The following is a 17,819-nucleotide window of genomic DNA, read 5'->3' as shown; positions in this document are numbered from 1 at the left end:
GAACAGGAGGCAAGCTCTATCCAAGCACTTGGAGAACTCTTCTCACCACAGCCAGAGAGCAGCAAGGAAGCAGGGCAACAGCAAGGCAGCAGTCCTTCACAAGCAGACAGGTGAATCCTTTGGGCAGCCAGGCAGTTCTTCTGGGCAGGATGCAAGTTCTGGTTCAGGTTCCCTTCTCCAGGAAGTGTCTGAGTTGGTAGGGGCAGAGGCCCTGTTTAAATACCCAAATGTGCCCGTGAAGTGGGGGAGACTTCAAAGAGAGGCTTAGAAGTGCACAAGGTCCCCTTTCAGTTCAATCCTGTCTACCAGGGTCCGAGTAGGGGGTGTGGCAGTCCTCTGTGCGAGGTCAGGCTACCGTCCTTTGAAATGCAAGTGTCAGGCCCTCCACCCTCCCAGCCCAGGAAGACCCATTCAAAATGCAGATGTATGCAAGTGAGGCTGAGTATCCTGTGTTTGGGGTGTGTCTGAGGGAATGCACATGGGAGCTGTCAACTAAACCCAGCCAGACATGGATTGTAAAGCACAGAAGGATTTAAGTGCAGAGAAATGCTTACTTTCTAAAAGTGGCATTTCTAAAATAATAATATTAAATCCAACTTCACCAGTCAGCAGGATTTTGTATTGCCATTCGAGCCATACTAAATATGACCTTCCCACTCCTTTCAGATCAGCAGCTACCACTCAAACAATATATGAGGGCAGCCCCAATGTTAGCCTATGAAGGGAGCAGGCCTCACAGCAGTGTAAAAACAAATGTAGGAGTTTTACACTACCAGGACATGTAAACTAAACAGGTACATGCCCTGCCCTTTGCCTACACAGCACCCTGTCCTATAGGTTACCTAGGGCATACCTTATGGGTGACTTATATGTAGAAAAGTGGGAGTTTTAAGCTTGGCAAGTACTTTTAAACGCCAAGTCGAATTGGCAGTGAAACCGCACACACAGGCCTTGCAATGTCAGGCATGAGATAAGGTTAAGTAGCTATTTAAGTGGATGGCACAACCAGTGCTGCAGGCCCACTAGTGGCATTTAATCTACAGGCCCTGGGCACATATAATGCACTTTACTAAGGACTTATAAGTAAATTAAATAATCCAATTGGGTATGATCCAATATTACCATGTTTGAAAGGGAGAGAGCATATGCACTTTAGCACCTATTAGCAGTGGTAAAGTGTGCAGAGTCTTAAAACCCAGAAAACATGATGTCAGAAACAAAAGAAAGAGGAAGGCAAAAAGTTTGTGGGGTGACCCAGCAAAAAGGCTGTTTCCAACATAACTTTTTGATGCCTGCAGCCTGTATCCTGGATCACATGACTAGGTGTAGCTGGTGTGTATTGCTACAAGACATTGAGAGAAGGGGGAAATAAATGTTGGTAGGATAGACTATCTTCGACTTGATAGGGTGACGGAGTGTCTCCCACCACACTTGCACATCACAATGGCTCTGCCTGAGCATACTCACAAATGGTTTCATCTTACTCTTTTGTGACCCCAAACAAGCTGGGCCTAAGGCAGGGAGGTAGGAAATTCCAGACACCTCAGGGGGGAAGCCTTTTTCAAAGTTAGCATCAGATATAATTATTGGACACTCAGACCCAACTCTTCAGTACACCTCCGGACCTCTGGAAGACTCCTGCCCTGGTGCAATAAGGACAGCTACTCTGCTGCCCTTCTACTCTGCTGCCCTCCTGCCTGCTGCCCTGCTGCTTAAATGAAAAGGTCTGGACCTACATCCTAAACCCAGGACCACCAGAGTGACTCCAAAAGCTAGTTGCTGTGTCTCCTGATCAGAGCCTCGGGGACAGAAAAGGCTCCAATCACCTTCATCCCAGCACCTGGACTCTGTCTGCTGTGAGTCTATCTGCACTAAATGGTGCTTTCCCAGTCCTGGACCTTTGAAAGAGGGCCTGACAGTGCTCTACCAGCTGAGGCCTCTTGGGCAGAACTGACACAGTATAACACATCGTCTTGCAGATCTGCATCAGAACCACCGCTGAGTGACGAATCCCCAAAACATGACCTTGCATTGCAGCCCACAGCTCCTTGGAATTCCCGTTTCATGACTCCCCCTAATGCAGGACGGCACACCACAAGCCTCCATCAATGGCGTCCTTGACCATTACACAGGACTTCACATCAAAACCTCGTTGATGGCTTAATCAGAACAGCGACTGTGCATCGCACCCTCAGCGCAGTACCTCGCATCTCCACCCACAGCTCATCAAAATCGCCGCTGCACAACACATCTTCAAAGTGGGATCTTGCAATGCTCCTCGACCAGGATTCAAGGTACTCTGTCCAGAAGGCCTAACCAAGTCGCTGTACCAAGCCTGCACTCTGCCTCAACTTGAATACGACCAGATAACCACAGTTGTCATTTTGTGCCTCAAGGCACTATTTTCACTCAAGTCTTTAAGATAACATAACTCCGGTTCTTCTGATTGGATTTTTGTTGTTTTGGTCTCAAATAATTTATTAAATCTAACTCTATTTTCCTTACTTTGTGTTGGATTTTTCTTGTGTAGTGTTTTCACTTTATTTCTATTTGATGTGTTGCATAAATACGTTACACAGTGCCACTAAGTTAAGCCAGGCTGCTTTTTTGCCAAGCTACCAGAGGGTTAAGCACAGTGTACTTTGTGGTCCACCCTGACAAAAATTGTGGTTGCTTCTTGAGTAGGATTTTACCCCCCCTTAACCAGTAACCCAATTTCCTACATCATGCAAACCCTATCCTTTCTTGGTTTTCACCATGGAAAGGTGTAGTTACATAACTATATTAACTACTGGAGCTGCAGTCTCATTAGGTTAAGGCTATAATTGTGGCAAGTTTGACACTGAATCTTCTTCTTATGTAGATTACTGCCCCTCATCGCCACAACCGACGACATCAGGACCATGCTCGACAAAGGCGAAATGGGGGCCCTCATTCTCCTGGACCTCTCAGCTGCTTTTGACACTGTCTGCTACCGCACCCTACACACTCGCCTCTACGACGCCGGGATCCACCACAAGGCCCAGGACTGGATCACATCCTTCCTCTCTGGCAGAACTGAGAGAGTCCGCCTCCCTCTCTTCCTGTCGGAAGTCACCAAGACCATCTGCGGCGTCCCCCAAGGGTCTTCTCTCACCCCATCTCTTTCCAACATTTACATGGCACCGCTTGCCAACATCGTCCAACCCTACAAACTCAACATCGTCTTCTACGTCGACGACACCCAACTGATCCTCTCACTCACCAAGGACCCCGCCACCACCAAAACCAACCTCCACGACGGACTACATGGCATCGCCAACTGGATGGATGAGAGCCACCTCAAACTCAACAGTTGGCTCAGACAAGACAGAGATCCTCATCCTCGGCGCCAACCACTCTGCATGGGATGACTCCTGGTGGCCAGCCACCCTAGGAACCGCACCTATACCCACCGCCCACGCACGCAATCTAGGCTTCATCTTAGACTCATCGCTCACCATGACTCATCAAGTCAACACCGTTTCATCTTCCTGCTTCAACACCCTCCGCATGCTTTGCAAGATCTTCAGATGGATCCCCGTCGAAACAGGAGGGACGGTCACCCACGCCCTCGTCAGCAGCAGACTGGACTACGGGAACGTGCTCTATTCAGAAACCAGAGCCATACTCTAGAAGAAACTAAACTGTATACAGAACGCCTCCGCACGGCTCATCTTCAACATCCCACCCTGCGACCACATCTAAGCCCACCTCAGAGACCTACACTGGTTTCCCATCACCGAGAGGATCACCTTCAAACTCCTCATAGACGCCCACAAAGCTCTTCACAACAAGGGCCCTGCCTACCTCAACGAGCGACTCTCCTTCCACGCCCCCACCGGCCAACTCCGCTCCGCCAACCTTGCCCTCACCGCCGTCCCTCGCATCCATCGAACTACATCCAGCAGCAGATCCTTTTCCCACCTCGCTGCCAAGACCTGGAACACCCTCCCCACCCACCTACGACAGACCCAGGACCTCCTGACCTTCAGGAAACACCTCAAAACTTAATTACTCGAGCAGTAGCAGTTCCCTCCCACCCCCCTCAGCGTCTTGAGACCCTAGCAGGTGAGTAGTGTGCTTTACAAATGTTTGATTGATTGTCTGCCTACAGGTCCAATAAATGTAGGTCGAGTTACTGGCAGTGCATTACAATGTGCAGGTATAAGGTAAGAAATAGGAATAGACACTCTGATGAAACCACCTATATGCAAAATTTCCTAAGTCATGGATGTCAACAGTCTCTCAATTTGAGGAATTTCCTTCTGTCATCCCCCCTACCTATTGATTTTGGCCTATGAATTTCAAAGAAAAACTGTGGCAAATCTAATAAGGTTGGCGTTTAATATTTTAACCCAAGGACAGAACATCGGCTTTGCCACTGCTTGTGGAAAATCAGACTGCCAGGATGGAATGGTTTTGTAATAAAGTTCCAAGACGGCTGATGCCATTAAAAGCATTGTGTCAACTATGCGGGCCGGCAAAACAAATGATAAACTATGTCAAAAGCAGAGAAAAAGGGTCAAACCTCCTTGCACGGTATAGGATGTCATTATTTCACCATAACAAAGGAGGATGCATTTAAGCAATGCTGGAAGGCTACCCCGAAGATAAACCAATGAAAACACAAGCATGCGTGATTACATTTCAATGGTGTTATCAGACATTTTATTGCTTTACGATTTCAAGATAGTGCAGGTATTTAAAAGCAGTCTTGTCTGCTATAATGGAACAGTAAAACTTGAGGATGTGGCCTTATGGCCAGAGCTGCTAAACTGGATTGAATCTCGGCATCTGCCCAACATCCTGTGAGTCTGGGCAAAATCCCCTAATCTCAAAGTGCCTAAAAACATTGTGACCTGGTGTAATGTAACTAGTGCTCATGTAAAGTGCTCCAGGACCCTCGAGTGGGAATCAGGCTTCACAAACTGCAAAAACAAGCAATAAAAATTTTTGAAACTTGAAACCATTGAAAGGTGGTTGTCAGTGCTTCTGCTAGCATGAACAACCATTTTTGAATGGTCTTGTTATAGATTGGTTCAGGCATCCGTGATGGACGACAGATTTAAAAAGCAACATGTTGTCACCTTGGTATGGTATATCACTGATAACCCATTGGCTGAAGGCCATCTGTCAGAGCAGTTCTTGTATGGTTGGATACAAGGAAATTGAGCTACCTAGTAGCAATGTGTGGAGAATTGCTAGGCCCATGCCTAAAACAAAAACATTGGCAATATCCACCAAAAAAGAAGCGCTAAAGCCAAAATACAAAAATTAAATTAGAGATCGGCCCACTGAACCTGGTATTAAGAAGCACAACTATGTTGACAAATGTTGACTTTTGTACAGGCAAAATTCCATATTTCACAGGGAGGATCCTTATTGTCTGAAGATGGCTGACCCATTTCTCCATGCTGTATGTTGTGGTGAGTGAGCAAACCCAAAATATGGATGGCTATTTAACAGTCCAATAGATGAACACTGTTGACCTAAATACCTCCTATGTAAGTTTGTGTTTCAATATTTTTTAAGAGTTTTTGGGAAAACATTGGCAAGACAACTATCACAGAGAATGCTAAGCCAGACCTAGAAAAACAAGGCTAGGCTAACAAAAAAATGAAAGGATTGGAGCAGAAGAGGTTTGCTGCTACCCCGGATGTCATAACTATGATGTATAGGCAACCATGAAATAGCATATTTTGTGTGATTTAATATTATACTAATATAAAGCGGTGCACTCAAACTCACAATTGAAGTGTCTTCACTGTAGTACTAGGAAAAATGTATTCAGAATGCTTTAACCCTATTAAACGAAATATAATCATTGAATATTATTTCACAACCATCCTCATGTTATTTGAATGTATTTGCATTAGAAACTATAACAGTTTATGTGATGTTTGCACTAATGCTCACTGGTTAACACAGAGAAATGTTGGTCCGAACCACAACTAAGTATATGTATTCATAATTATATTTTGCTTATATTAACTGTAATATGAAGTCTAAACTGAGAAGTTGTAATTGATATCATATGAATGAAGAAAATGAATATATGCACAGTATAACATGATATTGAATGTGCATTAGTGAATATAATTGTTAACTTGACTGAACTAGGCCTGAATTTCTTTAGCGTGAGAAACTATTTTCCATTTTCTGCTAAAATGTCATTTCATTGCAGGTGCATTCATATGAAATGTTAGTTCAGAAATGTATTCAGGACATTTGGCGACCTTATGATTATTCTGTGTCTCTACAATATATTTTTGATGTTTACTTACATTAACCTGAGTGTTAACTTTTATTAAAACCCTACTTTATTTCTGATTTGGGTTTTCATTGTGTGGCCAAACTGGTTACACTGAAATTGTTGATGATTGATTTGTTACTTAACTTCCTGATTAATCCTTGTGTTGGGAAAAAGATCAGTCAACCTCAACTTAAGAGCAAATTAAGAAGAGCTCCTTCATCCAGAAGGATCCTCTTAAAAAACTACGGGCATATTTATACCCCTTTTGTGACGAATTTGCGTAATCTGTTTTCACGCCAATTTGGGGCAAAACTTCCATATTTATATTTTGACGTTAGACACATCCAACATCAAAATATTGGAGTTTGCACCATTTTTTAGATGTGTGAACCTACCTTCCGTCAACGAGATGCAAGGTAGGCGTTCCCATCTACACAGGTGCCCTCCTCAAGCCTCAGGAACACCCACACCAGAGGGACACCGATGGATGGGGGACCCCATCCCAGGTAAGTAGGGTGAGTATAGATAAGTATTTTTTATTTTTTTTATTAAAGTGCCATCGGGGGCCCAACTTGGGCCCCCCTGCATGGCACAGGATGCATTGGCCATGCCCAGGGGACACTGGTCCCCTGTGATGGCCATTGGGGTGGTGGGCATGACTCCTGTCTTTTATAAGACAGGAGTCATGTGGTATGAGTCGTTTTGCATCAGAAAATGACACTAGGCTGGTTAGAGTCATCTTTTTTTACTCAAACCAGCCTAACTGTATTTTTTGGTGCAAAACCCCCTTCTCCCATACCGCCAGCCCCACTCGGCTAACGTCACTTTTTTTAAACTAGCCCACCCTTTGCACCGGCTTGCACCATTTCATAAATATGGCGCCTGGCTGATGCTCAGGAATGGCGCAATCCGGTGCTAAACTTTTTGGTGCGAAACTGCATTAGTGGAGTTTTGCACTAAAAAGTATAAATATGCCCCTACGAATCGCAAACATTAAAAATCTTCTTAATGATAACCCAGGCCTGAAACAAATTTATTTATTGTTAAAATGAAGTCAAACAAAAAGATTTAATCATAGAGTGTGTGATTTGCCTGGTACACTTTAGTCCCAAATTTAAGATATGGTCGCTCAACACCTAAGATTGTTCCCAAAGTAATGTCCATTCACAGCATGTTTCACATAAATGATAAAACCCGCATTTCACCATTGTCACGCACGATGTTATACAGTATGAAGCTTTTCGCAATCATTACTACAAACATCTACACTCCACAAACCCTCACATCTCTTCAGAAATGTATTTCACTATGGAAAGGCAACATGAAGCCTTCACATCAAAAAAACATAAACCCGGGGATAATACAGGAAGTGACAATTTTACTGTATGGCAATATGCATCGCTTTAGGCTTGAAACATAAATAAATGTGAATGGTTTACAGTATTCTTGCACGATTTTCGACATTTATTTGCACTTTGATAAATGCAGCCGTTGTATAAATGTTACAGAATGTCCAAGGCATGCAGAATTTGACCTTGTAATCATCTTTGTACATGCTATTACCACAACAGCATAGTTCTCGTCTACACATTTGACCAAGTAGGACCTACTCTCCATATCATGGAGGTTGTTTGACATTTTCAAAATGCTGAAATACCGAATGTACCCTGAGAAAGTATGGAATTTATCGACATTGCTCTACAATGTGACCGGTGACATTTCTGAAATACTTTTACATTTATTAATTTAGTTTTCAGAGAAAGGGGAATGCTGAAAGTTACCACAATGATCTAAACCCTACGGAATGTAAACGTATAGTGAGTGTGGTCAAAGGATGCACTTACCGACCCCTGCATCTGCTCCAAGGAGTACAGCGCGGACAGATCACAGTCCACTGAGTATATTCCACACGCGCTGCAGATGATTAAACTTGTAGGAACTATTTTAGGTACAGGGCCACCTGGGAAGGAAGTGTTAGGAGAACAAGGAGGGCTGCCAGTTAAAATGCCTCAGTAAAAAAACACCATCCCTTCATAAACATGTTGTGGCTATAAAAGCATCACTAACACCCTGAGACAAAAGTTGTGGTTGTCAAAAAAGCAGAACAACTTAAAGACAATAGTTTGATTTGTGGTGGAATTTCGAATATTGTTAACAGCATGCCACCATACACACTGGGACAGGGAGGGTCACCACTGTCCTTGACAAGGAGTATTTCAAGATGAGGCTCTGTGGAGACATCTAAGTGCTCATCTTTTGTCAATGGATAAGCAACAGATCATTGTATTCATCGACAAGGGCTTAGTTGAACGATGCCGTCAACACGAACAGGAAATGGTGTGTGTGATGTATCACTATGTACCGGTCTGTTAGAGTTTATCGTTGTCACTGGGGTCAAGAGAACGCCGCAAAAACAGACTGGAGCTCCGATGTAAATGAATATAATTCAAGGTTGAAAAGCAGATGGGAAAACCGTTTCTGAAAGATAAGTTATTATAATCCAAATGAGAAAACTCATATGTTTGAGCATCATTTGAGCACTACATGAATTGATTCAAGCTAAGATTGCTATAAAACACATATAAACCTCTCATTTTGAAGAAAGCTATTAATGTATATTGGAAACAATTAGTAAGAGCAAGCATTGGTAAGGCCAATAAGTCTGGTTTTAAAATGCAAAATCAGACTGTAAAAGTGCGGTCAATTTGGGCTGTGTCCCTGTGCATCCTGTCTCTTTCTCTGCCTCCTACATCTGTCATTATTTTTTGTTCTCAACCGGCTGTGTCTTTTCCAATGATCTCTGTCAAATCTTTCCAGACAAACACTGTGACCACAAAGTTTAAATTATTTTTGTGTGTAGACTTATCTGATACGTGTGTGCATTTTCTTCACATCTGATTATCCAGACTGGGTGTGTACCTAGCTTGTAGCAAGCTAGAATTAATTGCAGATATCTTTGTTGCATGTTCTATGGCTGGTGCTCTACACTGGCGTTGCTCCCTTGCCAGGGACGGGTACTAGGTTACTTAGCCCTCTGAACTATTCTGCAGCATTCAAAGTCAATACCATAGAAGAAGATTTAAGGCCTGATTTAGAGTTTGGTGGATTGGTTCTCAATCACAAACCTGACGGACATCCGTCCTCCCTATGACAGATGCAATAAAATATAATGCTTACAAGTAAATTTGTCCAAGCAATTCATAAGATGTGTCCTCAGAAACTACAGTAAGAAATAGAAAAGTGGTACAATTAGAAGACTCCAGAATAGCAAAAGCGCTAGCATATTCAGAGCTCTTCTGTGATTAAGGAGCTGGCCTAAACAGAGTCAGTTCATAAACAGAGCCTGAGAGTCAAAGATGCTAAATAAATAGAACAGTGGCAGCCCAGAGTGCAGTGTATTTAACAAGCAGAACAAGTACCTTTACATTTTTCATTTCTTCGTAATGAAAATCTCTTTAATTGGTTTTTCACTACTGCAAGGTCTACTTTTCCCATAGAATAATGCTGGAGATACGTTATTACATTTATTAAGCTGTAATTTCTGAATGAGAGCTGTATAAATTGGGTTTTTGGTTAACTGTGGCAATAGCCACAATCCCTTGCAGAGTTAACCTGTGCATAACCCTGGGTAGGTTGGCACGAAAAACAGTCATGCTTAACTTAGCGCCAATGTGTAAAATATTTATTCAGCACACACACAATAACAAAGTGAAAATACAGCTGAAGAAAAATCCCAAACCTATTTAGAAAAATAGAGAATAACTTATTTTTTTCCACCAAAATGACAAAAATCCAATCAGTAAGGCCGGAGTTATGAATGTTTAAAGTTTTTTAGTGAACAAAGTACTAACTGCGGATATCTAGTCATTTGAGACAAGGTCAAAGTAAAGAAATATGGCTGATCGAGATGGAGTATGTTGCAGATATAAGTAGTCAGCACTTATCTTCGGACATAGAAGGATAGGTGAGAAAAAGTGTTCTGAGAAGGTACGTTAAGCAGGGCAAGGCTGCAGGAGGTGTTCGAGGAAGAAAAGTTATAGTTGGAGAGCGTTGGGTTGAAGCTGCAGTGAAGATGTCTACGTTCGGACTTAGGGGGTCATTACAACATTGGCGGTAAAAGCCGCTTACCGCCGTGCAGAGGACCGCCAACACACCGCCGCGGCCGCGGAATTCCACCACAGCTATTACGACCCACATCTCGAAATCTGACAAAATTCAGACACCCACACAAGTCCACCACACCAAAGGTCAGTGATAAATTGGCGAAAACAAAACCTCCACCATCACGCCAACAGAAATACGCCCACACTATCACGACACACAAATCCACGCAGCGGTCTTTCAACCGCGGTATTCCATTGGCGGTACACACCGCCTCTCTCAAAATACACACACATTTACAAAACACAACCACATTGGACAATTCGAAATACACATACCTGAGACACATACACACACTACTCCCACACACCCAATACAATATAAAACACACACCCACAAACCCCTACGACAGAAACACAGAAAGAAGGCCAGAGAGAGACACTACAAAATACTACCAAGCATCCACAGGCACACAACACCATCACCCACACTACTTCCATGCACAAAACACCACACACCACTACATATCACCACACTTATCATCACATACACCACCCCACACATCACCTACACCACCCCATGGCACGGCAAAGACACCCCAGGTTCTCGGAGGAGGAGCTCAGGGTCATGGTGGAGGAAATCATACGGGTAGAGCCACAGCTATTTGGAGCACAGGTGCAGCACACCTCAATTGCAAAGAAGATGGAGCTATGGCGAAGAATAGTCGACAGGGTCAACGCAGTGGGACAGCACCCAAGAAATCGGGACGACATCAGGAAGAGGTGGAACCACCTACGGGGGAAGGTGAGTTCCGTGGTCTCAAGACACCACATCGCAGTACAGCGGACTGGCGATGGACCCCTACCTCCTCCCCCACAACTAACAACATGGGAGGAGCAGGTCTTGGAGATTCTGCATCCTGAGGGCCTCGCAGGAGTCGGTGGAGGAATGGACTCTGGTAAGTCAAATCTTAACTATCATATCCCCCACCCTACCTACATGCTATCACAGACCACCACCCTCGCCCCCTCCCCTATCACTCAAACGCCTCACAGATGTACTAATAACACAAACCACCCATCCCAACACGAAGCCCTGCATGCAACAACAAAGCATGGACACCCATCACTAAAGCATGCCCACTGCACATACCCATAACACCCCCCTCAACCATGATCACACAAGCCCCCACACAGGAATGCTAGCACTGGGGTACACGGTCAACCACCCATTGCACACCATGACACACACAGATGCAATAATCATGTTTTTACACCCCTACAGGACCACTACCCAACGTCACCAGACAGGAGGATCCAGACATCTCCATCCCACCCACAGAAGAGGCCCAAAGTGATGACAGCAGCTCTGTCCAACTGGATCCAGATGACCAGCCGGACCATCGTGGGCCTCGGGACAGTCGGTTCCCCGCACCCAGTCACAGGCCACCACAGAGCTTCCACCCTCTGGTAACACCATCACAGCACCCACCCAGCGGGCCCATACCTCTGTCCCCAGGACACGTCAATCAGCTGTGTGTCCACCACTACAGGGAACCCAGGATAACCCACCACCCCAACAACAGGGACCTGGGGGCAGTGGCAGTGGGCACACGGTCCAGGGGACGGAGGCCCAGGAACACAGGGGAACTGGGAGAGCTGCTGTGTGACAGAGGGCGGACAGGCCTAGGGAACCCGCTCTCCACAAGGCTCTCTCCTCCATCATGGTAGTATACCACCACTCTCAGGAGACGATGGCAACGGTACTGGCCAAGTTTCAGGAGATCCAGTGCATGCAGGAGGAACAGTATTTGGGGTTCAGGGAGGAACTCAGAACCATCAGCTCCGCCCTGGGCACCATCGTAGGGGTGCTGAAGGAAATACTCAACACCAGGACGGACACTGTGGCACTACAAGGGGCCCCTGACACTAGGCTGGACGATGAACTGCCCACCACCTCCGCCGGCGCTAGTGGACAGGAGGCACCGCCACAGGACCACCACACCAGCACCCCAACCCCTGCAGGCGGAGAACCACCTGCAAGCGGTCCCTGAGATCCAGGAACAAGACAGAGCACAATGCCAAGACCCCCGCCAAGAAATGAGACCACCCTAATTGTCATCCCACTGTCCCACTTTGTCACCCTGTCCATATTTAAACTGCCCCAGCTCCACTTCCTATGCCCATATGGGCAATGCACCTGTGAGACTAATAGACTGGACTCTGCCATGGACATTCCTCCACCATCACCCCTCACCATGTTACAACCCCCCTCCAATATTTAGCACTTCAATAAACACCCTTGAAGTACAAAACAATCTGGAGTCAGTCTGTGATTTCGAAAATGTGTATTAGCAATGACAGTGACAAAATGCGTTTTCAAATGTAATGTCATCATACCTATGTCACACATCTCAAGTCCATGAGGAATCTAAGCAGATGAAACACGTTGTAATGTTGTAAACCACACCTGTGAAACCGTAAGGGAAAAGTACAACTCCGTTACCATATAGTGGTTGAAATCGACAGACAGGATAGAGGTAGAAGTGTGAAAGTACTTGTAGTAGGCAGGAATGTATTATCACCTGTGTGTCACTGGAAATATTGCTGGATAACTGAGTCTCTGTTGTCAATGTCTTCTTCCTCTGCTTCCTCCTCATCACTGTCCACAGGCTTCACAGCTGCCACAACATCGTCATCTGGACCATCCTCCTGCAGAAAAAGCACCTGTCGTCGAAAAGCCAAGTTGTGAAGCATACAGCAGGCCACGATGATCTGGCACACCTTCTTTGGTGAGTAGAATAGGGATCCACCTGTTATATGCAGGCACCTGAACCTGGCCTTCAGGAGGCCGAAGGTGCGTTCGATCACCCTCCTAATCTGCCCATGGGCCTCATTGTAGCGTTCCTCTGCCCTGGTCCTGGGATGCCTCACTGGGGTCAGTAGCCATGACAGGTTGGTGTAACCAGAGTCCCCTAATAGCCACACCCGGTGCCTCTGGAGTTGACCCATCACATAAGGGATGCTGCTATTCCGCAGGAAGTAGGCGTCATGCACTGAGCCAGGGAACATAGCATTTACCTGGGAGTTGTACTGGTCTGCCAAACATACCATCTGTACATTCATCGAATGATAACTCTTCCGGTCCCTGTACACCTGTTCACTCCTGTGGGGGGGGACCAGAGCTACATAGGTCCCATCAATGGCACCGATGATGTTGGGGATATGTCCAAGGGCATAGACGTCACCTTTAACTGTAGCCAAATCCTCCACCTGAGGGAAAACGATGTAGCTCTGCATGTGTTTCAGCAGGGCAGACAACACTCTGGACAACACGTTGGAAAACATAGGCTGGGACATCCCTGATGCCACGGCCACTGTTGTTTGAAATGACCCACTTGAAAGGAAATGGAGCACTGATAGCACCTGCACTTAAGGGGGGATCCCTGTGGGATGGCGGATTGCTGACATCAGGTCAGGCTCCAACTGGGCACACAGTTCCTGGATTGTGGCACGGTCAAACCTGTAGGTGATGATCAAATGTCTTTCCTCCATTGTCGACAGGTCCACCAGCGGTCGGTACACCGGAGGATTCCACCATCTCCTCACATGTCCCAGCAGACGGTGCCTAGGAATGACAACAGCGACCACAGAGTCAAACAACTAAGAGGTATGTACCCACAGTCTACACAGAACACCATTCATACACAAAATGTGGCCTATATTTGTGTTGTGCGACAAGGCCTAAGTCTGTGTGACGCAGTTGGTAATTAGGGCATGTGGGCCCCTGAAATGGCAGCTGCCTGACCTCTAAAGTGGGACAATGGGATGTGAGGTAACTGCACTGGCGTTGTACACCGTTGCGGTAGGCGGTCGAAGACCGCGGCGCAATGCTGCATTGGTTAACATTGGACCCTATGGGTCCCAGGAGCCAATGACGAAGTACACCGGCAGTGATGGTATGCACTGCCGCGGACGTGACCGCCGCGGACGTGACCGCCATTTTCTATCTGTTCAATCACTCGATACCTGATCTTCGACAGGAGAGGACCTACACTGCAAGTGCTGCTGTGACCACGGTCTGGAAGAGACAATGGCTCGTGCGTCTGGGGAAAGGGCCCCTGCCTTCACTGCAGAGGAGTTGGAGAAGCTTGTGGACGGGGTCCTCCCCCAGTACACGCTACTCTACGGTCCTCTAGACCAACAGGTAAGTACACAGAGAGCATGTTGTATGGGCTATGCCTGTGTGGAGAGGGTTGGCAGTAAGAATGAAGGGGGCACAGTTCTGCGTGCATGATGGACTGTGAATGCATGTGCCACATGGCAAGGGTAGATATGTGGGCCACTCACTTACATGATGCAGTTGTTAATGACTTCTCTTCTTCCCCTGTACATGTCATGTAGGTCAGCGCCCACCAGAAGAAGGATATTTGGCGTGCCATCGGCAAGGACGTCCGGACCCTGGGGGTCCACCACAGATGGAGCACCCACTGCCGGAAAAGATGGGAGGACATTCGTCGCTGGAGCAAGAAGACGGCGGAGGCTCAGCTGGGGATGGCCTCCCAACGTGGGAGGGGTGCCCGTCGAACCATGACCCCCCTGATGTTCTGGATCCTGGCGGTGGCCTACCATGAGTTGGATGGGCGCTTGAGGGCATCACAGCAGACACAAGGGGGTGAGTACAACATCATTCAGCGGACTTTGCGCGCAGTGCAGGTGTCTGGGTGGGGGAGGAGGGCTGTGGGTTTCCCTAGGCCAGGGCGAGGTCCGTAGGCTAGGCCCCTCCGTTATGCAGGCCATGTGGCACCCCACCCAACCTCTGTAGAGTGCCAAGTACAGGTATTCATGCCCCTGTGTCATCTATGTGTGCAGATGTCAACCATAGCCATGTAGGCCATATCCCAGGAATTGCATCTGTAGAGCCCAACAGCGCGACATAGTGCAGGGGGCTGCTGTGTCTGTATTGTCCGCCAACGGTAGCGGTAAGCCATGCACTCAACCTGTCTTTCTTCTGTCGTCCCCCCCCCCTTTTTGTGGTCTCCCTGTTCTTTTGTGCATCAGCATCATCAGGTGGAGGTACAGTGGCATCGGAGCATGAAGGAGCTGCATCCCACATGGCCATGGAGGCCCACACCACGGACTCAGAATACACCAGTGGGACGGAGGGTGAGGGGAGCACCACGGCGGTCACAGGATCTGCAACCAGCAACACAGACTCGTCCTCCGATGAGAGCTCCCTTGTGGTGGTGGCAAAATCTGTGTCCCCCACTTCTAAAGGTACAGCCGCCACCAACCCTACCAGCACCGCCCTCCCAGCAGCCCCTCAGCCTTCTGCCCATGCCCGCTCACCCAGGAGGGTGGGCATCACCTTCACCCCAGGCACCTCAGCCCCTGCCCCTGTCACCTCTGCTGCCCTCAGTGAGGAGGCCATTGACCTCCTCAGGTCCCTCACTGTTGGGCAGTCTACCATTTTGAATGCCATCCAGGGTGTAGAAAGGGAATTGCAACACACTAATGCATTCCTGGAGGGCATTCATTCTGGTCAGGCTGCCCTTCATCGAACCCTGTAAACTCTGGCCTCAGCACTGATGGTAGCCATTGTCCCTGTGTCTAGCCTCCCCCCTCCAACTTCCTCCACCCCGACCCAATCCCCTGTACCTCAGCCTATCCCAAGCACACCTACAGACCACCATGCACACACGTCAACACACAAGGGAAGCTCAGGCAAACATAAGCACCACACATCCCACAGGCACTCACGCAAGCACCATACACATACAAACACACCAACATCCACTGCCTCCACTGTGTCCCCCTCCTCGTCATCTCCCTCCTCCCTCCCAGTCTCGTCTCCACTCACACCTGCATGCACTACCACTACAGCCACTATGTCCCGCACCAGCACACCCACCACCACACCCCGCTCACGTGCAGTCACCACCCCACTCCCATTTATACGTCCTATGTGTCCTCTCTCAGTGTGTCTGTGACGCCCCCTCCGAAGATACACAAACGCAGGCACACACCCACCCAACAGCCATCCACCTCACGACAGCCACCAGCCCATGCACCTGCGCCCAAATCCACAAAACTTTCCCCTCCTACAACCACCACCTCTTCCTCCACTCCCAAACCCCCTCCATCTACCCATCCCAGTGTCTCCCAAAAACTTTTCCTGGCCCACCTTAACCTATTTCCCACCACCCCCCCGTCCAACTCAGAGGTCCCGTACTAGCACCTCAGCCAAAAAATCTCTGGGACCAGTGGTGCCTGTTGTTACAGGTATGTGGAGTGCACCGGCCACCAGGACAGCCAGTGTCGCATGGAGTCACAGCACAGCCAGTCTCCCCCCCCCTGTGAAGCACCAGAAGATGGACAGTGCCCGGCGGGAGAGGGGGAAGACTCCAGCCAGCAAAGCTGCTCACAAGGGTCCCGGGGGGATTGTCGACTCAGCTGTGACTCCTCCCAAGGTGGGGAAGGGGCAGAAGAAATCTCCAAAGTCTGGGAGGAGCAGCACGGCGGAGAGGACCGCCATCATCCCCGCTGCCCAGGAGGCCACTGCCAGAGTCACTGCCCAGGAGGCCAGCCCCATCGTCACTGGCCAGGAGGCCACTGCCAGAGTCACTGCCCAGGAGGCCAGCCCATCGTCACTGGCCAGGAGGCCACCGCCAGAGTCACTGCCCAGGAGGCCACCACCAGAGTCACTGGCCAGGAGGCCAGCCCCATCGTCACTGGCCAGGAGGCCACCGCCAGAGTCACTGCCCAGGAAGCCAGCCCCATCGTCACTGGCCAGGAAGACACCGCCAGAGTCACTGCCCAGGAGTCCAGCCCTATCGTCACTGGCCAGGAGGCCACCGCCAGCCCCATCGTCACTGGCCAGGAGGCCACCGCCAGTCACAGCCCAGCTGGCCAGGACGGCCCCGCAAGCCACAGCCAGCTGGCCAGGAGGGCCCCGCAAGCCACAGCCAGCTGGCCAGGAGGGCCCCGCAAGCCACAGCGCAGCTGACCTATGAAGGACCGCCAGCCACAGCCCTAATGGGCAATGAAGGACCACTTTGGCAAGCACCACTGAACAGGCCGGGGACCGCTGAACAGGACAAAGACCGCCATGGAATGCACCGCTGAACACGTCTGACACTGGCAACTCAAGCACCACTGAACAGGCCAGGGACCGCTGAACAGGGCAAACATTGCAATGGAATGCACCGTTGAACATGTCTGACACTGGCAACTCAAGCACCGCTGAACAGGCCAGGGACCGCTGAACAGGGCAAAGACCGCCATGGAATGCACCGCTGAACAGGTCTGACACTGGCAACGCAAGCACCGCTGAACAGGCCAGGGACCGCTGAACAGGGCAAAGACCGCCATGGAATGCACCGCTGAACAGGTCTGACACTGGCAACTCAAGCACCGCTGAACAGGCCAGGGACCGCTGAACAGGG

The sequence above is a fragment of the Pleurodeles waltl genome, chromosome 1_2 (genome assembly GCF_031143425.1).
Source record: "Pleurodeles waltl isolate 20211129_DDA chromosome 1_2, aPleWal1.hap1.20221129, whole genome shotgun sequence".
Classification (NCBI taxonomy): domain Eukaryota; kingdom Metazoa; phylum Chordata; class Amphibia; order Caudata; family Salamandridae; genus Pleurodeles; species Pleurodeles waltl.
The sequence above is the reverse complement of the archived record's forward strand: the minus strand, read 5'-3'. Positions refer to the sequence as shown.